This window comes from Argiope bruennichi, chromosome X1, assembly GCF_947563725.1.
Source record: "Argiope bruennichi chromosome X1, qqArgBrue1.1, whole genome shotgun sequence".
Taxonomy (NCBI): Eukaryota; Metazoa; Arthropoda; class Arachnida; order Araneae; family Araneidae; genus Argiope; species Argiope bruennichi.
In genome coordinates, this window is record NC_079162.1 from 20176433 (window position 1) to 20199832 (window position 23400).

Genomic DNA, 23400 nt, shown 5'->3' on the forward strand with positions numbered 1-23400 from the left:
ATGTTAAATTTATTTTCAGATCAGACGATTTTAATTTAACATTCATTCTGTTTTCTTTTTAAAAAATGTTTATTTTTTTCCCTCTCAGACAATATAAAATTAAATTGCAAGACAAAGGGACTGTTGGAAAATTTAATTAATTTTTGCCCTTTACTTGCAGTTATCGTTAGTAAGTAAATTAAATAGAGATCCTAGGAAATCAGTATCATTTCTTACCCTTCTGTAAATTAATTAACGCTAAAATAAGAAAATTAATTAGAATCTATTATTTATATACTTAATGGTTTAATGTTGTGCACTTATTCATAAATTTCTTTTATTAGGTGGAGAATATTTAAAAAATATTCTTAAAATAATTCCCACGGAGTTATAAAATAATCTTTCTTGCAATCTTCTTTGCAATTTCATGTTTGTAAAAAACATTGTTTTCGAGCCTCTAGTTCGAGATATTGTAGCATGATAATGTGATTGACTCAATTCGTTTGTGCTTATTTATATTGATTGCATCAGCCATTGCATAACAGAAAGAATGTCCATCACTCAGTCATTCTTACAGTAGTAAACTTAATAAATCTTCCATCCGATTAGAAATTGTTTCCGCCTGAAAATAAAAGTCCATCCTTTTTGTAAAAATCTATAACTTCATTGACAAAATATCTTGACGGTATTTGCATTTCCCTAGTCAGCAACTTTTCAAGGGAAAAAAATGGGTTAAGCAACATATTTCAAATCGAATTATTAAAATATCTCGATTACCGTAATGGAAAGATTTCGAGATAGTAGTTAATTAATTATGTTAATGAACTCGGTTTAATCACTTTGTCTAGCTCAAACCTGTCCCTTTAATCCATTTCCATCGACACGAATTTTATGAAGATACAATAATAAATAAGAAAGTTACAAAGGTTTTCCTTTTTTTTATGTTTGTTGTTGACGACTGTACACATACTTGTACAGTAGGCATTGAATATGGGCAGTTTTTTTTTCCATTTAAATTCTATTATGAGGGCATATTTCAAAACTGTTTTTAAAAAATTTATAAAATTGTTTTAAAAATATGTAATAAAATTTAGTTCGTAAAATTCGTCTTATTATTTTTTTTAACTGCTCGAAAAAAAATTAAATAAGAAATCTGAAAATTCGAATTGTAGTTCGTTTGGAAATTTTGATCCATTAGAAAAATATAAAACAAATATGCTGTACTGATGTTGTACTCGTACTTCATTCTCTAAAAGAAACCGCAAAAGCAAATAATAATAAAAAGTTACATAAATTACTTGGAATGGACTCCCTGACACTTTATCAAACATGTAAAAGTATTTATTTTCCCTACTATTCGATAACACTTTATTCCGAGGAACTTTAGAATATCCATTCAGTATAAATATAGAAGCTAAAACATTTTATCTCCATGTATACCGTGAGACACTTTGTGGGGTTAAACGGTATGCTAGCTCCTCTTTTCTTAAAAGATCCGTTTATGTTCAAGAGACAAATTTTTTAAAACAACCTCAAGCACCTCTCCCTGTAGTTTGTGTCATCTGATCTTTGTAACATAAAAATTTTTGATTTTAGAAGCCTAGGTTGATCTGGTTCACAAATTAATAAAAGGACTGTAAGTTTTCTCACACTTAATTGGGACTATTTTCAGTTTTGGGAAACTGGGAAATAAGAGTTTGAAATTGTTTCCTTTAAGCATACTTTTCTCTTAAAGGCTGTTTTTTTATTCATCAACATTTTCACCTTCTGGTAAAGAAGCCCATCCCAGTTACGCCTTTAGATATTAATAAGCTATTGGACTCAAATAACAAAAAGTTGACAAAGAGCAAATCTCTCTTAAATAGCCAACATCTCTTCTCAACAGAAAAGCAAATGAGAAATACTAACTTGACAGCAGGTTTCAAATCATTTGGAATAAGGTTAAAAATTTCAAAGACAATTTAATAAGGATACTTAAATTTTTTAATAATTACTTTAATTTCTTCGCAAGAGGCAAGAAACACACACATATATATACACACGCACACGCACATATGTTTTTTTTTTTTTTTGCCTTTTGGAAAAAAAATTATAGTAATTATTAAAAAATGTAACTATTCTTATATAGGATTATCGATATAGAAATATTTTCGCTTTTCATAATGTTTTAATTTATGTATTATTGTGTATGTATACGAAGTGTAGAACATCTGGCAACATTATGAATTTACCATTTCGAGGGAAGAGGCAGCAACATGTGATACATCTGGTTTCGAATTTGAGTTGCGTAAAGGCACGCAGCTATCCATGTTATTTTATTTATTTATTTTTGTGAATTCGTTTTTCTTATGTGTTCTGGAAATGAATGACATCGATTTTGAACAACGTAGTCCTATCAAATTTTATTTCAGTGTGACAGAAAATTTTGGAGGCAATGCTAGAATTATGGCATTTTCAGAAGGCAGGCAAAAATGTTTGAGTTGCCACGCATTCGGAATTTGACCAATAAATGGGGATGAAGAAGCTTCACTGCAACTAAAGAAGCACCTTTATTTTATGATGAAGAGAAGGCGGAACCAATTATGGCACTTCAATAAAAAAAATTAAAAAAAGCAAGAATGTACAAATTGAAGACGAGTGATTTGCTATTTCGATAGCCAGTGAGTTTGTGCCTTCTTATCAAGTGGAATTTCTTGGATGTGCTTTTTCAATTAACATCTGGCTTGAATCCATATTTCTCTGCCAAATATTGAAAATCTTAGTAAATATTTAAACTAACTAGTTGAAGGCAATTACTGTTGTCAAGAGGCAAGAAGATTTAATTATATATAAAAAATGAAGCCTCATTACTTGATTTACGTGAAAACAGCTATTTTTCTAACCTTTGCCTCTAACCATTTAATGTTTATCTTGTAACTACATATTTAACTTGTACTGTTAGCGATTTTTTTTATATAAATTATAAGCATTAATATAATTTTTTCGAGAACAGCTTTTTAAACTCTCTTTCTAAATGAGGTAATTTACAGAAAGGGCCGTAAAGGAAAATTTGCAAAGCGAAGAAAAGGACAATATCTGACTTATGTATATTAAAAAAATTATTTATTTTGTGGAAGGTAAAAACGAACGGACATTTTCTGGTAAACTAACATGGCTTATGCTTCACATATAATTAAGAAAACTTATTGTGCATTTGGGTTCAAAATTTGATATAGATCTATAATATAGGAGATAAGATTAAATATTCAAGATGCCTTTATCTATGTCTTTGCATTTTTGATTTATACATTCGAATAGACAGATAGGAACATTTCTCCTTATTTTGAAGCTATTCTACTATTTTGATGTGCAAAATTTTATGTGATATTTTCCGATCACAAATAGAAAGAATTCTTGCAGACCGTCTAACATTAGATAGAAATCTAAAATTTTGAAAAAAAATCGAACTCTAAACTGTTCAGATACATTAAAATCTCCCTCTCGAATTTTCCTAATTCTTTCGCTTGAAAATAAAAATCGCTTCCTTCATATACCTCTTTAAAATTTACTCCATTTAGTTACTCATATACCTTGTCCATTTAGTTACTTTTTATTGATTTTGTCAGGTAAAATACAAGTGGTAATTATGTCCCTTGAAATGCCATAGTAGCACCAGCTCCTTCCGGGTAAAAAAAAAGGAACTATTTATATCAAATTCCACAACTTAAGGGGGAGGGGTGAAGGTCGCGAGGTGCATGTTGCTATGGTGACAGGTATCCCTGCGGAGGCAACGAACGCAGCGCGGGAGGAGACCGAGGTGAATGAATTGGAGAACGGACAATGACCCACTTTCTTTACCAGCAACACGTGTCAGAGACCTTCGCAGCAGACGATTACGGAACGGATTATATAAACGGAAGCCGAATTCTCACTCGCCTTTTTTTTTTTTTTAAATAAGAACCGCATAACATGATAACTTTTTATTTTATTTATAAAGATTCTTTCCGAAAAATTTTTATCAGGAAATGATTGATGCTTAAAAAAAAAAAAAAGAAGTTAAATTTTAAAAGTTTCATATTTAGAAAGTTAAAATGAATTAAGATATATTTCGTCACTTTTTCTTTATTACCGTTCTTGACTTTATCAATGAGTTGAATCTGGAAAGCCGATTGTTCGAGAAATCATCTGTTGAATAATGAATGGCTACAATCTGTTGTATTTTTTGGTAAAGTGATTTTGCTAATTTAACTTTCTTTAACATTGTTACTGATTTCAAAGTTTCTTGTTGTGATAGAAATCACTTTTTCGTTTAAATATTTGGATTTTTTTTTCTAAGATAAATTATAAATTTCGTGAATGTTTTGAATTGATTTAATTTTGAATGTCTCCTTCTCGATGTTTATCGGTACAAATGTATTCTTTGAAGGAGGATTAAACGATGAAATGAATCAATCAAACGAAAGCAGTTTGTAAAACCGCACTTTGATCAGTACACTAAATAACATATTTGTTTCCTACTGTTTAGTCTTTAATTTTTTAAATCATTATTATGGAATCTGGCAGTCGATTTTCATAATCAAGTCGCATCATATGTAGCGAATCAAATTTTAATTAAATGAATCTATTCATTGAAGATATCAAAATAGTCTATTATTATCGAGATATACAAAACTCTAGCACATGAAGTAGTAAAAAAAAAAAAAAAAATAGATTATAAAATACAACCAGGAAACAAGTCAAGTTAAATTAAAAAGAGTAAAAAATATTGAAAAAATCAAACCGCTTTTTTTTTTATTCTGAATTTTATTTCTACGAAATTCTAGTAAATAAGCGTAATTCCCGAGCTAGTAAAATATGCTATATTTGTAAAATTGAAACAATCTTAATTGTGAAAAAAAAATGGTTCTTATGCCCGTGTAAGGATCCCAACTCAAATCACTTCGCACAAGAATTCAAATTTCAGCTTATTCAGCCAAATTTCAGCAGCTGAGTATCTGCCATCATATACTCAGCTGCAAAGCAGTGAACGATATCTAAATAATCATCTCTATATTGCTAGTATTATTATATCTGTTTTCCAATTGCACAGAATATGTGATGGCGCTTAATATTTGTTCTCCTTCACTATGATGTGGGGTTGAATGGGTTTCGCTGGCAGTGGTAGAGGGCGCTGCAAATCCCTCCATCCGATAACGTCAGACTGTGTGTAAACAAATCCCCAGATCTGTTAGCGGGAGAGATGCGGAAGTAGAGTTCGCTCATTTCTTCTCAGTTTTTTCCTTCTTGTAGCAAAAAAAACAAGTCGTTTTTTTTTTTTTGTTTTTTTTTTAAATTTAGTTAAACGAAACTTCACCAACGCTTAACAGAAGTATTCTGTTCAAGAAAATTTAATTTTCAAATATATATATTATGCATTTATAAACATCAGATATTTTTTTTTCTGGGTTCCACTCGCATCATGGCCCAGAAACTAATTTCTAAATAGTCAGAGATACTTCTAGTTGAAAAAATGTTCAAGTAAAGAATCATGTGGTTTTAGTCTATAAATATAACTCTAAAAAAGTGATGAAATCTAAATTTTCATCTTTCGATTTTATTTATCACATTTCATAAAATATTCTTGGCAAGATAACATTTTAAATGAAATAAAATAAAAACTATCCGCCCGAGTTATGAATATCATTATTTTAGTCTTTGAATCTCGAGAATGCTCTTAAGGCGTTGTACACCTATTGAAAGGTTTCATTCATTATTACTAGGCGACACTAGAATGTATTACTCCAAAAAAAGGTTTTTTTTATTATTTTATTATAATCAACTGTTCTTATAAAATAAGAAATCATCCAAATATTAATTTCTGAAATTGGTTAAATAGACTTCTTACTGGGCCTTCATTTAATGGTCAGCAAATTAAATTTTTTATTAGAGCGAAACAATAAAAATAAATATTTCTGTAAATTTTGAGCTTTATTTTACGCTGAAGGAGAGAGTCACGTGCAGAATTACGTAAAAAATAAATCAGTGGAACTTTTGGAACAATTTGATTAATAATCTCGTTTGTTGAGAATCAAGCCTTTGTCGATTCAAAATTTCCAGTATGGAGAATTTTAAGCAAAACTGAGGTATTGGAGCAAGAGCTATGGTGCATTTGAAAGAAATACATTTCTCGTGAATGAAAAATTGACAAGAAAAGAAACTCCTCCTCAACAAGAGCTCTGGTATGGATCATTTCAGGAACACATTTGAAGGAGTCTCCCTGTGATTTCGTTTAGAGTTATTTTAAAACGAAAGAAAATAATAAACTGTGTTATTAGAGCTGGTTTAAAGCTAGCTGTGCTTCCAAAGAAATGATTTCACTGTGATGTGTTTCTATTTCCTTTGAAATTAGCAATTTCGAGTAAATATTGGGATAAAATAACTTTTATTTCAGATTTATAAAATAGTTTATTATAATAGTATTTTAAATATTATTTCATTTAGGGATGAAATAGTATTAATAAAAATATTGTATTCCATCATAGTATTGACTGTTCAAGCTAGGCTATTTTTCGATTATTTTTATATGCTCCAACTATATATCTGTTTGATACTTCTCTATTGATTATTTAAAGCAATAAGAATTTTTAATTTCATTCAAATATTTTTATCATAAAGTGGTGGATTTTTTAATTGTTTTTTGCAAAATATGGCTAAGAGGCAATGGCATAACAAGATGTTAGGGATATAATATGCCCGTCATCAATGATTTAGCAAAGATATTATTTTGTTTACCTTTTTATCGTATTTGATTTAGAAAAAAAAAAAAAAAAAACGTCTTCTTTCCATGACAGCTCTAAGACTGGCGCTATCTAGACCCTCATTTAGAACGCCGCTCCTAATAGCAACTATCTATTAAAATGAAGATTTCGTAATTTTTTATCAGTATATCTACTGATTTATAGTAAAAATATAGAGCATTTGTCCAAATAGAAATATACGCCTATTACTATCGATGTAAATTCCAAATTATTAATGATTAAAACAAGTATCATAATTTAATAATGTATTCTTTAAAAATTTTGCTTCCAGTAACGACTGTTTATATAAATGCTGTTTTTCCCCAATCTAAATTGATGAGATGTGTTATCAATAATTGTTTCTTACATCCATTTTATTTGTTTCTGGATAAAATGAATATATTTATTGCATCGTTCTTTTTTTTATCTTTATTAAATACTAAGAAAGAAACAAAAATTAATTTAAGACTTTTAAATACTTAAAAGAATATGATTTATTATATTATTATTATTATTTTACATGCTTGAAGTTTCTGCTAATTAAATACGTATATGCCTTTAAAATGAAACTCCTCGTAGTTACATTCTATTTTACTTTCAATCAGTTAAAGAGAATTTTTATTAGCTGCTTATCAAAAATTACTGGCCATCAGCATAGCTCGACAAAAAAAAAAGGGTATAAAAATTTTCCAGTGTAAATGTAAGAAAAAGAAATTAATTCAGATATTTTAAGTTATTTAAGATTCAGATATTTAAGTTATTGTTTTTCACCTAAACTGAGAAAAGCCATTTTAATGCATCAAATACGCGCATTATAGTTGTTTCGAATTTTAAGTTCAATGACCTCCCAAATTTGTTTGATCTAGTCTAGCGTGGCGCCATCTGTGATATAACATTTAAACTACATTTCCTCGCATCTAATTTCTTTTTAAGAAACTTGTGGTCGATCCTGGAGGGATATTTCATTGAGCGAAAGGAAACTGCTCTATTTTCTTTCGAATCTTTTATTTATTCTTTATATAGGATGTAATATTTAGGTTTTGAGAATATTCTGCGCTGGGTTTAATCGAAGTAATTTAACTCTTTTTCCCAGTATATGATTATAATTGACGTGATTTTTTTTTTCGACAGCAGCCGGAACATGCTATCATGCATAGCGAAGTAAAAGGCGATAGAAACATAATAATTAATTTTTTGCCAGTCGTCATCACTGTTTTAGCTAGAGTAAATAGCGCGTAAGATAGTACTTTATTTTTCGCCCCATCTTTGTATTTGATTCTAATGCATAAACACACTGATGTCTCTATGGGACCCTGAACATGATCATCGGTCAATATACCACAGTATTCTGATAAATTGAAACTATATTTGGATTTTTTTTACTTAAATAATATCAAATTTCTTAATAATCTAATGGATTTGTTTCAAAATCAAAATATATCATTAAGAGATGGGTGAAAGTAAATTATTGCTTTTATTATTTTTTTTATTATTATTTATTTTTATTTTATTTTTTATTTTATTTATTTATTTGTGTACAAAGACAGAATCATCGATCTCTAGTTATTGATATTTCAGATCTCTCCGAAAAGCACATTTTTGAATTATATCTCTTCTTCTATCTATGAACATTTTAACTCAAAAACGCTATGGGTAGACACATGAACTTTGTTTTCTGGTATGCGCTTCAACTTTGCAGATTTCTGTAAACTGTAATCGAAATGAGTATGCAAAAACCTAGTACAAGTGAAAGCGATAATTAAAAATCTTAAGGAGCTAGGTGTAAAATTTTATTATCTGAAGTGTATGCCCGTATCAGATTTTGGGCCAAATCCATCAATGAATTGATCATCTGTATATTCGAATGTAACATTAAAAGAAATTTGTATATGATCTTGTTACTAAATTATAAATATCCGTTAAATTACGGTTCCAATCAAAAGGAATGCCTCCAAAATGCTTCTTCGCTTTGTTACAAAACAAGAACTTTTATTATATCCCGAAGCGGGAAGGCGATTCCAAACACTTGAGTAATATGACCTTGTCATAACTATTATGCAGGGAAAAGAACGCCTATATTAGGGAGACTACTTTTTTGGGTTTATACATAAAATCTTTATGATAATTAACTCATGTAATGACTCGCAATTTTAAAAATTCATGCGCTTGAAGAAATTGGAAATGAATACGTCGACCAAAATGTAAAGACAATACTAGAAGACTTTCTAGTCAAATTGTTTATTTTTAATTTATTCAGAAAATTACAGATCACATATAAAAAGTTTTGAACATACAAACATTATTACAGACAGCTATATTCATTCTGTTTTATATGCTAATTAATATATCTAAAGATTCAAGGCTATGGAAATGAAATAGAATAGTTGGAACAATGTAACTATGTTTCGGAAATGCATTTTATTTATTATCGGGTTTAATTAGGTCCAATAGAAAATAATTATGTAAAATGATAATAAAAATATTTTTTTTCAACATTTTTCCGAGATTTTCGGAAACTCTTTCGAATTTTGCTTTTAAAAAATTTCCTTCTCACAAAATTTTCATGCTTTCAGATTTTCGATTCTGTTGGTTCTCTTTAACACTACCATTCATTATATTCGCAGATGTACGCGAAGAAAATTACTCTGAAGCCGCTATTAATTGCTTGTTGGTGTAATTTTAAAGACGCTATCATCATCAACTAATTTCGCGCAACACAAAGTATCAAAGGAAACTTTTCAGTTGCTTTTTTAGATGTTGCAAACATTCCCCACTTTGTTCAGTAGTTTAAGCCTTGCATGCATAATAGATTCTCTCCCGATAACCGCAATCCAAAGCAGGAGAGAATCCCCCTTATTTCCAATTTTTTGATGAATTGAAAATACAGTGCTTATGATGGATTTTGTATTGAGAACGATTTCAATACAAATATTTGCGGGTTACAAAAGAGAAATCTCTTACGAAACTATCATCTAATCTTTTTTATTGGCTGCATGTTTTTCCTCCGTTTTTAAAAAAAGATATCACATTTCGACATTAAATAAGAGTTTCAGTTTATTTTTGAAAAAAAATATTTTTATACCAAATGCTTTTGAATTTTTTTAAAAAAAACTCTTTTATTCAGTTTTTTTTATAGAATTATGAAATTTCATGAAATAAAATTTTGCAATTGCTTTTTTTTTTTTTTTTTGCTAGCAGTTTTTTATTTTAAACAAAAAATGTTAACTAATTTCTATGACTCTTAAGAGAAATTCTTTAATTTCTTTGATTACATTTAAAAGAAAGGATAATGAACCTAAAAATAAATTTTGAATGTCAGCTTATTTTTATTCATTTTTTTCTTGCTACGTTTCCTATAAAAAGTAGTATTAAGGATGATTCTAAATCAAATAATGTTAAATTTTTTGTAAAATTTGTTTTTTTAAAATTTGTAAATTTTTTTAAACATTACAGAAAAAATAAGACTTTTATATGAACTTTTATTTTTATATCCGCCATTGAATTTTCCAGCAACTACATTAATATGAAAATACATAAATAAAGCAGAGAGATTGGTGTCACCGAAACTGTCTCCCACACTCTTTTATAAAGATTTTATTCTTCCACCCCTGCCCCGTATAAAATTGTGAACTTTAGGTCTGGGCGTGGATACCTTCTATGGCATTGGCGAACAATAAATACGAATTATATATCTTTGGCATATATAATTCGGCATGAATTGGCATGAATCTAACATTTTTACTGAATCTAATATGTATTTTGGACGCCTTTTTTTCCGATTAATTTAAACCAAAATTTGACATGGAAATACAATTATAGTCACAAGATGACTACTGAATTTTGTTGACTTCAATCATTGCGTTTACATGCATGCGAAAGTGCATGCAGGTGCATACGACAGATGGTCAACCCTTTGACAGATTTGATACAAAATATGATAATCTACATTTTAGATGCTAAACCTGTGTACAAATATTATCACTCCAGCGCTTCATATTTTGTAATTATTGATTTTTCTTGTACTTGAACAGCTAGATAGACGGATTTCCTTCGAAATTTGATAAAGCTCTATAAATGTAATCTTAGGTCCATGTGCTAGATTTCATCGCCCTAGTGCAAAGCATTTTTGAGTTATTGTGTGCACCGACAGCCTGATATAATTCCAAAATGTGTTTTTCGAACTCAAGGAGGCCTGAAACATGGAGATTCTTCAAATTCTCGAGTTCATTTTTTTGACGATTACATTCTTCCTCTATATTTGATGAATGAGGATATCCCGCTACTGTTCGAAAAGGATTTGCTCGCGTTTCTCAGGACCCGTGAGCAATTTGCAGAAGTTCATCCTCAGATGCTACATATGAAAATAATGTCCATTCAATGAGAATCACATTCTTTTATCTAAAAAGAAGTTATTTTGAAGGGAATGGGAATAGAAAGAAAATTTATGTGTAAACAAAAATACATGAAGACGGAGAGGATTAATAAACGCATTTTTGTACCCATATTATTTTCTAATTGAATATGTATTAAATATGTATTTCTAATTCAATTATTTTCTAATTGAATTCTTCATATGGAATCAATATGTTGAAAGGAAGTGTTTTCAAATGGTTGATTAATAAGAATAAAAAATGTTGCGAAAAAGTTAGTTGATTTTTCTGTAAGGAATTAAAATCGAACTTTCGATTGTGGAACAGAAAATAGATAATTGCTTAATTCTGCAACTGATTTTTCTCTTTGTTATGATTACTGAGAGAAAGGTTTCATTCATTGATGGACATTTAAAAAATTAAAGGGCAATTTTTTTGTATGCCTTTTTTGTCCTTGATTTTTTTTTTTTGAAGTTATGACAAATCGATTATTTTTGCCTATAAAATTACAAATTATAGTTACTGAAACGAAACATCTCCAATTATGAATAAACGAAGAAGAATTGTTTTTTTAAATTAAATTGCTCATTTAAAATTACACTTTGATTAGTGTGCTAAAAAGTGGAATTTTTTTTAGCTTTTTATCTTAATTTTCTAATACGATATTAAAGATATTAGACATTTTCAATCAATTTTATCTCAAATTTAATATCAGATGTCGTCACGCCTATGGAATTAAATGAAATGAATAAATAAACTGTTAAATTCTGAAAATATTAAAATAATGCATTGTCATCGAAAACAAACAATATTTCAAACCTCGCGTTCATCAGGAAAAAAAAATCGCTTTCAAAACGGTTACTAGCGAGTTATATGAAAGTGTCTAAAAATGTTGGAAACTATTATATTTTGTTGAATGCTTTCTCAGGGAGGAATTGACTTATCATACAACAAACTTTGTTGAGGGTTTTTTTTTTCTTTTTTTTGCTTAATAGCTATTATTTACCTATTCTTATTTGGTATGGATTGTTTCCAGTTAGGGCATTATTTTTTAACCGAATATATATGAGTATTGCATTTTGAACTTAGTTTTTAATAATCGATCTCAAATTTAAATATAAAATTCTCAGCTTTTAAATAAAACAGTAATTCATCCAAAATTCTGTTTTCATTGGTAGCGCATGTCAGCAGAAATTAATAAGTGCAATAGAAATATCCTAAGTTGAATCCTTTCTAATAGCCCAATAAACCATCTTTTTTTATTTTATTTGATATTATGAATGTGCTTTTAAAAATTGATCAAAAACATGGTAATTATTGGTTCTATTATCATTTCTGCCTACAAAATTTGTATGAATCACTTTGGAAGAATCACACCAGAAGGAAATGAAAGTTCGTCTCACCATCCAAAAATGATGAAATTTCTAAAAAACGATAATCTAAGAAATCATTGGGCGTCTCAGCATACATGCAGATCTTAGCCTTAGAGAAAACATACTATTTAATAACTTTCATTGAAAGTTTTTCTTTTGGAGTGTACTAAAAATTCAGAATTATTTTTGTTTTCGAAGTAATTAATATGGAAGTCATTTTTCTGAATAGTTTGGAAGAAATGAATCATTTTTTTTCAAAATTCACTGCTAAATGGGCACATGCAGAAATTTAAAATGGAATTAAATAAACAAATTAATTCATATTTAAATATTAAAATAGTAACTGAAAATACGCAAGTGTATTTAAATTCAAAACATCAGAAAATGAGTGGAAACGACTGTATGAAAGCATAGTTGCTGATGTGAAGCAAGAAAATAGTCTAGTTAAATAAAATTGTATCAAAAGTTAAAATATGAAAAATCCTTTTCCTTTGAAAATAGTGTTAAGGCAGTGAAACTGCTTTGTTAGAATGGGAACGTTTAATTATCACCAAGGTAATTATGAGAAATGATCTTCTATGAAAGAGGAAGCTTAGATTGAAGATTGCGGATTAGCCTTAATGTGTTATCACTGGCTGATTTTCTTGTTACCTTTTAAAGATCATATTTCTGATGTTTTCACGTTGCTTTGGCAGAATATTTTCCCCATCAATACTGCATCTTAATGTTTCTTGCGAACGACAAGGCACCGACAGAGAGCCCCAATGCATAAATGTTGAACATTCCTCGTTTTTTTTTTAACCCAATTTTTTGTCATGCATAGATTTATTGATAAAATAATAAGCAGCTGTTTTTTGTTAATTTTTTTGTAGCATAACTTTGGATTCATTTTATAAATAGCTTCTCATATAAATTATCTGATTTTTATTTATTTATTTATTTTGTCTTTTGCAGTTTGAGACGTTTAGAAGAGAACAAGAAGGATGTGCAATTCCACTATTTTGGTGAGCATCATTTTGTATCCATAATGTTACTTCAACTTATTAAATATTTTTAATTCAACAATTGCAATGGAAGTAAGGAATTCCAGTTTACATTCTGATAAAAGTGAATTTAATAAAATCGACTTTCGCAGTTAAAACAGCGAAAATCAAACACTTCTGTTAATCAATAGATTATTTTTAGTCAGTTATTGAATAGTAATCATAATGAATATTACAGAAATCAATTAATAATTAAAATGAATCCAAACATGAAACAAGCCAAATTAAAGAAAAACCTTTTCTTCTCTCATCTGAAGTGAAAACTTCATGCTAAATTTCATCAAAGCCATTTTATACATACATACACATAAACAGTCCATTGATGGATTTGGCATCGCATTCGTCTCGATTTTCAATATCAAACAGAGGCAGATATAATTAAAATAATCTCATTTTTCTTTTTTCAAGGAACAATCACTTTGAATCCATTTCATTCTTAAGTTTTTCTCATCAGAGGTCAGCTCATAGTAAATGGTCGCTTCAATATGAATTCAAAACTTAAATGCGAAAAACTTAAGAATTCAAATATTATTATGAATTCATTTACGACTTGTAATACATTCCTCTAATTTGTAGTTTTTGCCCATTCCTCCTTGGAAATTAGTTTGAGATCAGTTTGATTACAACTTCTGTCAATTGAGGAATAGTTTTTAATCAACTTTTAACACGATAAAGTAATCATAACTTGTAATGTTGACAGTGTTGAAAATAATATAAAATATAAATTTCTTAGATACAAGTCACTTTTAAATTAATTATCTATTTAACATAATGTTTGTTATTCATATTACCTTCAGTAAATGTCATTGCATTTCTAAATCATAACATGAGCGCTGCCATCTTTGATATTTACTTCTAGGGAGTCTTTCATAGCATAGATATTTCCCCAATGATATTAAGCATTTTTATCACAAAATATAACATTTTTTCCAAGGCCTTGGAAATCTTTTTTTAGCAATTTTAAAAACAATAAAACTTCGGTGTACAATTGCTTTTTTAATGAGAAAATGCAATTTCAATAAGAGCAAAAACTTCATTATTATTAATTAATTAAAGTAATCATCGAAATTGCTCTCTCTAATTATTCAAACATATTATGCATGCATTAACAATCACAGATGACTGAGAAAATAGTTTATAATCTTTAGAAAAAAGGAATAGTATCGATATTGATTGATGTTCCAAAGAGAAACTATTCACTGTTTATCCAGAATACAGACACTACAACCACATGGGCTTCAAGTACAGTAATCTTAGCACAAATTCAGTTGTTAAGAGCCCTCACCGCTAAATTAGCTTGCAAAAAGTAAAACTGCTTCTTGCCATTATTTCTATTATTGTATGCTATTTGTTGGCTACAGGTGAATAAATAATATCGAAAATAAAATGCGTCGATGCAATTCCGATGAAGCAAAAATTTCCCGGAAGTTGTTCTTCTTCGTGTGAGGATCGAAGAATGAAGCGACGTCTTCCTGCAACAACCTCTTACCCAACCATTTTACCCAGGTCATTAAAAGAGCGATCTTCGCCCTTTTTTATAATGAGAAGAGATTACGAGAGTTTGTTTTTCACATCAAACGATTTCTTTCTCATTGTTTCTCTACTAATTCTTCAATTTTCTTCTAAGAGGCGTTCCTCTCTTTTGAATGCATGACCGTTAAATAATTTCATTTCATTTCACTGTTTTATGTTCATAAAGATGAAAATCTCATTCTCCTAATGCGTTAGAGTATCGAGATTTTGTGCATTTGCAATGATAACAGCGCCCAACTCGATTTAAAGTGAAAATTATTTCTTTATTTTTTTAAAATTTCTCTAATTCTTTAAAAAGATTAAAATAGCATGACCAGAAAATTAAATTCCGATTTTTTTAAAGTTTGTAAAAAATAATTAAAAAACCATTTCACAGATATATATTACAACTTTTTAAAATATAGTAAAATATCAAAATATCGAAGTAACATTAGAAATCCTAGAAAATAGAAGAAAATTTATAATGAATTCGTTGTATTTGCCTGACGAAAATTGTGCATAACTTTGGAAATGTATATTGACTTTTTAGATAGAGCAACCAAGAAAAACAGTGGAATGTCGTGGAGTGAATTTAACTTATCTTTCAACAGGAACTCGGCATTAACTGTTTAAAATTTTGATTACTGGTTATTAAATTTTAGTTACTTCGTAGAATTTTTGATAAGATGTCTAATTAGCATAATATTTATAATAAAAAATATTTTTAGTACTCTGCTTCTAATAAATTTATCAGTCATTATATCCTTTATTTTGCTTGCATCGAATTATTATCAAATTTTAAAGCAACTCATCTAAATTTATATTACTAATAATTCGATATAAAATTATCTTCGATGGACCCTTTATTAAATTAACATGATTTCCCTCAAAACCAGAATGGATGATCTCCCCAAAACGTTCTTGCGTACTGTCTAATAAACATGTAATTCCCTACCCCCCTGCAAAAAATTGTGGACCTTGAGCAAAACAAGAGAATGCCTTGATAGGCATTGGTGTAAAGTAGTTACAAAATATTTGTTACCTTTGGCGACAATTTAGCATTTTTTCTGAATCCAATGTGCGATCCTAGGAGAGTCTGGCATGCGATTAATAATATCCGAAAATAAAATTTGTGTGTTAGACGCGATTTTCCCAAAACCACATTTTAACAAATCAAGATTTTATACAAAACTGTAACTGTAGTCACAAAATGACATACCGATTTTGATGTATTTAAGTCACTGCGTTTTTGAGTTGCCTTCTGAAAGTACAGACCGACAGACGGTCCACTCTTTGTGTTTAGCTCAAAATTTAGTAAGTGTTTACACTATAGACATTAAATCTGTGTACCGAATTTTATCCATCTTGCTCCTTTCGTTTTGTGGTTATCGTATTAGCTTATATTAGAACAGCCAGACAGACATACTTCCTCTTAATATATTTTGCTCATAACTTGATAGATATTTATAAATTTGGTGTAACGTCCATATACCATAATTTATATGTCAAATAAATGATGGTATATGGATAATGTCGTCCATAACCAAGTTTCATCGGTCCAATTGAAAGCGTTTTTGTCACAGGCAGCCGGACATAATACGGAAAGTATGTTTTCCGAGCTCAAGAAGGTCTAAAACGTAGAGATTTCGAGTTCAAATTATTTGATTATACTTCCTCCGTATTTCGTATACGAGAAAGTAATAAGTACTATCTGATTAGAAAGTGAGGTTGAAAAATTCTTCTTAAACTACTTTAAAATTTTAAAAAAAAAATTGGAGATGAGTGCATCAAATGCAAATTATCACTAATTTATTCAGCTTATCGATAATACTGACTGATTTTATTTCTTTGAGGTGTTTTTCGACCTCTTTGATTAAAAATATTACCTTTAGAAAATATTTCTTCAGTTATATTTTTTTTCTATCAGACAACGAATTACTTTTCTGTCTAATACTTGATGAAACTATTCTAACGTTGTTGTAATGTTTCCGCAATCGAAAGGGTTTTAAATCTAAAGAATATGTCCTAATTATACGAGTGCATTAGTTTTGCCATTTAGGCTTTTTATATAATTCTTGCTATTAAGTCCTGAAATTTTGGATTTCTGTGTTGACTATGTTGTTGTGTTTCTTGTGCTGTAAAGACTTTCAAGCATCCGAATACTTTCCTTCCTAAATAAAACAATAAAATTTTCAAATTGTTATTATTCAAATTCAATTTTATTTCATTCTTCACATGTAATATTAGGTGGAAAACATTTGGAAAAGAATGTGCAGGTTTAAGCTTAATCAGCTGCTCTTTTAAATATAATGTTTTTGTCCAATCTATAACTGTCCAATCTATATTACTTTCGAGCTGACTACATCTAAATAAGCTACTTCAGAATATCTTTCTTGAATTTTTGTGAGACAAACGTGTACATATGTCCTATTTTAGAGTACTTCCGGCATCACTATCAGGACACAAACTTTTATCATGTTCCAGCTTATAATCCATCAAAAACTCGGGAATCCTTTTCGTTAAATTTCCTGTTTGCAGTTTGTCTTTTTTTTAGGTCTGGGTTTTGTTTTTAAGTTCGCTTCAGTTTTTTTTCTGCATTTACTGGTCCATTGTTGTTTTGCTCTTTCACTGAGCATGCTCATTCAACTCCTTTTGTTATCAGCCTCTAACTGTAACTTTTAATCTGACGACAAATCTGTTTCGCACCACGTTCTTAGTATTCTGTTTAAGTACATAAAGCATTATTTAATTGACGCATTAAAATGGATTCTTTCCGATCACAAAATGATCAGTGAATTTTTTCATCAGTGTATTAGAGAATTTCACCTCCAGTTTTTCTGAAGCTATTCTCTATTCCTCGAAGTATCCATTTAGCAAATTGTTGACAAGGAAGGATATATCAAACTTCCTTAGCTACTCTCGTTTTCTGATGTGTTTCAATATGAAAATATTCGGGAACTCTTTTTTTTCTGACAACTATCGTATATTTATTAGGCACAAGCATTCAGACAGACACTCCCTAGGTGATGGAACCAAATCTCACGTAAGCAATAAAACCAGATTAATTAGGAGGCTCAATAATCATACATTATATAATCAAGTCTTATTGCTCGCGACGAAATTTTCTTACCGTTAAATGAATAATCAAAAGAACAATAACCTCTAAATTTTATACGAATGGATATAGTATATAAAAAATATAGTGAAAAAACCAAAAATTTCTAAGTAAAATTCTAACTTCCCCACATACATTCTAAATTTATTTTAAAAAAAACTATTTATTTTAACGTAAATAGGACGAGAACTAGTCTTGTAGGCATTTAATAGCAAACAAAACGAAAAAAAAAAAAAAAAGATGTTTTGATACAATCATTAGTTACTGAGAAGACTGTTGTTCCATAAATAGTGGCATTTTGAGCCTTTCAGCAAGGTATTTTGTATCAATGTACCTATAGGAGTAGCCTATCAATAAGGTAAAATTCAGTTTTACCTTAATTTGACTGGGCTGTAATGAAAATAAAAGTTACTGATAACTGTAAGATTAAAAATGAGAGATTAAAAATGCCATTTTTATTAAAATGAGATTAAATTTAAAAAAACAAAAAAAAGCCAAATAAAAAAATACTTTTTATTTTTATTTATCCCCCCCCCCTATTTTGACAAATTATTCATTTTTACGCATGCTTAATGAAAACAAACTTTCGTCTGTAGAAATAAAATTTAAAATATTTCTATTCAAATCCAAAATATACTTACTCAATTTATTATTCTTACAAAATATCGCCTGCTGGGGAAAATCTTCTCTTTTTTCGAATATATGTCTCCAGAGGGATGATAATAAATTTCTGTCAAAATTCCACAAAAGAGAACTCTTTTTTTACGTCTGTATGAATTGTTAAATCTGGTTTTTAAGAAATCAGTTCATGGAAATCTGTGTGAATATACTTAAAGGAAAGTTGTTATTTTAAATGATTAAAAGTTATCAAATTGTGTAAATTTTTCTCCTTTGATGTGAATTCACTTTCGAATTCCAAACAGTGACTCTCATTCTTTTTCTCAGTAAGTTATTTTTAGTTGACACTATTTTGTCTCATTTCAGGATCTCCAACTCAAGCTTCCCCAGAGTCCTCCTTATCGTTCGAGAAGTAAGCATTTCAATTTCTTCATTCAATTAGAATGAAATATTTCATTCGCCTAGATAGTACTTTCTTTCTTTTCCTCTACTTTTAAATGAATTGATTCAAGAAAAGAAAAGTAAAAGATGATACAAATATAGACTCCAGACATTCAGGAAATCCATTGAATAGCTTTCGATGGTGTTTTCATTTGTATTAAATTAATTTGTCTGACCTAATAATAAAGATTTCTTTGGGATGTGATATTTGAAGGTATTACATGGTTACGGCAAGAAATAAAGAGTGGGAGCTATTTTTGTAAATAATTGAAAAATTCTAAATCTTACTTTCTTTGAGATCAATAATGAATTTTCACAAAAACATCCCATCAATAAATTTCAAAATTTACTATTTCCTCAATTATTAGTTAAAAAATTTTAATAAAATAACTTTTAATACATTAAAGTTTTTCCTATTCAATGTAAGTGGAATTTTACAAAATATACTAGTGAAGCACTTTCAGAAACTAAAACTTGTTATTTGATAGTAGTATAATAAGATATTTTTCAATTGTTATTTAGTTTTAGAAGCAGTTTCAAATATTTTATGATGTACCTTTTTTAAAATAATTTGTTGAATGGCTCAAATATATAAGATTATCATGGAATATAAAAATGGATTATAAAAATAACCATTTATTATTTATTACATCTGATAGTTTCACTTTGTCATGAAACCAAAGGTTTCTTCCTTCCTGATACTGTCAGCTCATCTGATAATTTCGAATTCAGCGTTTAATTCCATTTAATGTGACAACTTTTATTTCGTAATTATGTATTATCAATTCAATACTGTCTATGTGGCTTTTTAACTTCAACTCTATAATTCCGCCAATGGCACCAATTTAAGTTAAATGACCTTGGTTTTCTCGAATTTTTGTTGTAAATAAACAGCTCCTATTTAAAAAAAAAATCGACAAAAAAGTTAATTTTAAATTTCTAAATTTTGCTACGCATAGAATGGTCTCATGCCTTGGATTAGCTGTTTGGACTCCAAAAATGCTCCACAGATAAATGAAATATCACTTTTTTGCTCATCAATTAATAGCTGGTTGTAAAATGATAGATAAGTTTATTTAAGGCTTTCCTCAGTTTTACTAATCAAGGAAGGAATATGCTCACTCTAACATAAATCGTAAGATATGTTAGTAAATGACAAAATAATTAGCTCCTTTTAGCTACTCCACCTCACTTTCTGGTAATTAATCGATTGTTTTTGAAGTCCATAGCCATTACGAAGATCATAGATTTTTATTTAAATTCTCTGCCACGTACTGCTGTGGTTCCGTCTGGATAAATGTAAAAGAGAAAACGCACGTTTCTTATGTGCATTCCACAATGTTTGAGGGTATGCATTATTTTTTGTTGCCCCATTGTCTATGCATATGCAGTGATTGTCTGCTGCGCCTACTCAAGAACACGCAACATTTAATTGTGCATATGAGACACAATCTGTGTCATCTAAATCGCACAGTTCTAAAGATTAGCCCTGAACTTTATTGATGACTCCAATCGAAATGGGAATTGCAGACTCTAACTGAAATGGCATATCGGTTGGAAACATATGAATGCAAGGAATGAAGACATCTTCACCTTTGAATGGTCTTATCAAGATATTTGCTTCTACAACGTTGCTTGTTAATTTTTTTACGATAAGCCGCGTGGTTATGCAAAGCTTTCATTGGATGACATTTGTAACATGATCATTGGTTTGCCGATTTTTAATTGTAGTATATTCTGTGGCTCTCTGGCAGATCGAGTGAATTCAAAAATTTTGTTGGACAATTAACCGTTTCATCCTCTTCCACAACAGTATCGACGGACTTGTATGTGACTGCCTCACTCTGAATATTAGACTAAATAATATCATCTTTGTATTAGGCCACAAGAATAATTCATTCACTCAGCCAATCCCGATTTTTATAATTGATTTGAAATTGGGCAATACTTCTTTAACCAGTTTTTCCTTTGACGTCACTAAATTGCAGAAGTTATGAGACAATGAAATTCGTCCTGAGGTCAGATAAACCCTCATCTTCCTGCTCCCAATTTCCAGCAAATAATGTGAGGATATCTCAGCTGATCGATCGTTTTTCAGTTGGACTTGCATATTTGTGGATAATTTGAACGTCTTCACGTGTTGCCTCAAAGTAGAGTATTTCAGGCATCCATTTATTTCATCCGCTGGTGTCATTCGAGGAATTTTAGGTAATGTTTGCCTAAAATCTCCTGCAAACAATATTAATGCATTCCCAATTGGCCTGATATTTCCGCGCAAATCTTTGAATGATCAATCAAGACCCTCGAGATTTTTTATGCGCCTTTGTTTGTTCATCCCAAATAATAAGTTCGTTTTTCTATAATACTTTCCACAATGCTGGATATTTTGGAAAAGTTGCAAGTGCGTTACAATGAATTGCATATTCAGTGGCAATTTCAAAACGGAATTAGCAGTTCTTCCATCTGGGAGCAAAGTCGCATGTACTTCGGACGACGGAAGATCTAAAGTTATGCATTTTGGAATCGAATTTCTGCCATAATCAATCTAATTAAAAATGTTTTCCAGTTCCTTCTGGCGTATTTTATAAGAAGAATTTTCAAACTCCGTTATTGACTGTTTCTATTATTTGATCGTAAATACCTTTTTGTTTAAGCATTAGCTTAAGAATATTTGATTGTACGTAAGACAAAAGATCTCCCGTATTGTAAATTTTTTCTGGGCGCAATTCTTGATCGAACGAAGCAGCAGCAGATTAATTCGGTGATAGCATTCCCAACTGATTGGAAACTTTGTTCACAATTTCTACTCACAAATCTTCAATCATGTTCAATGTATGTGTATTATATGTCGTATATATTTGCATATGTAGATTTCTACTGCTGTGAAACCCATGGTCATATGTGAATTTTCCTTACATATTTTACGGATCCTATCTTCATCCATGAATGATTTATATTTCTCCCATAACTTTGTTGGAGATGAAAGCGAACAGGCGGTCAATATAATTGTACACAATGCTCGAATTTGATTTGGATGTGATGTGTGACATTAATGCATACATCCCAATGTCGTTCGTTCTCCGATAAATTCGGAGATAGATGTGAACTGCTGAAAGTGGCATTGACAGTTTCTGGAAAGACGTTTCACCAGGCATATTTACCAGCAACATGTGAGGAAAGAAGCCTTCATCTTAGTTGGGATGTACGGTGTACAGTCTGTCTATCGCAGTTTCTTTGAATGCGCCAGGTTGTAATGTTTAAAAATGCAAAACGTTGAAAAAAGAAAAAAATAATACGAGCTAAAAAGAAGGAACAAAAAAAATAAAAAAAAATGTTAATGAAATATTTCAATTCAAATGCAGACCATCTAAATTAATCGCTGTTCTAACACATTTCATTTCGCTCGCATCCCGAAGAGGCCAGTTTTACAATAGAATTTGAATTAAATCGGCACGGCTCAATTGCATTGCAAAATGAGAAAAACTATTAAAAAACGAAATGAAAAAGTAAAAAAAGAAAAAAATGAACTATACACTTGAAATGAACGCTTTGATAAATAGCACACCTCAATTCCAATGCAATATCACACGAAATAGATATATTAAAACGAAAAATAAATCGAAATCTATAAATCTAGCGTATATTCGAATGCAATTTAACAATCCAATCAGGAAACATTGAAATAGAATCATAAAACATTTTAGTATAATATGTGTTGCTTTGCATCCAACAAATGATGCTGCCTATTTTTTTTTAAAGCATTTTTGCTCCTATTACAATTGTGACATCTATATAATAAATATATAAAAACATATGCATATTCGTATGCAACGTTGTGTTGAAATGAAAAACTTTCGGAGATTCAAGATTTTAAACAAATGAACATTTACATTTTTTATTTATACAAATAAATAGAATTATATAACTAGAATATTTATGTAGATACATATAATTTTTTAAAAAAAGTCCATCTAAAGTTCCTTTTCCTCCAGATTTGGTAGAAGTAGTGTTATCGAATGATGTTTTTGATTACCTTTATAATAAATATAAGCTGAAATTTAAAAAAAAACGATTTAATTAAATATTTTCTGATAAATAACCAATCACCCAAATAATACTGATACACGCACACAGCAATGAGCATTATTTCGTTGTTTGCACAAATATATGGTGAAATTTTAAATAAAGATAATA

At 29.6% G+C, this 23400-nt stretch overlaps 1 protein-coding gene across 2 annotated transcripts in view; it reads left to right on the forward strand.

Moving 5' to 3' along the window:
- Positions 1–23400, forward strand: part of LOC129958987 (ecdysone-induced protein 74EF-like) — a 285199-nt gene that overhangs the window by 63426 nt on the left and 198373 nt on the right. For both annotated transcript variants that reach the window (XM_056071752.1, XM_056071754.1), the window contains exons 3-4: positions 13432–13481; positions 19132–19177. The gene's annotated coding sequence lies outside the window, so the exon portion shown is untranslated. The remainder of the gene's footprint in view (positions 1–13431; positions 13482–19131; positions 19178–23400) is intronic.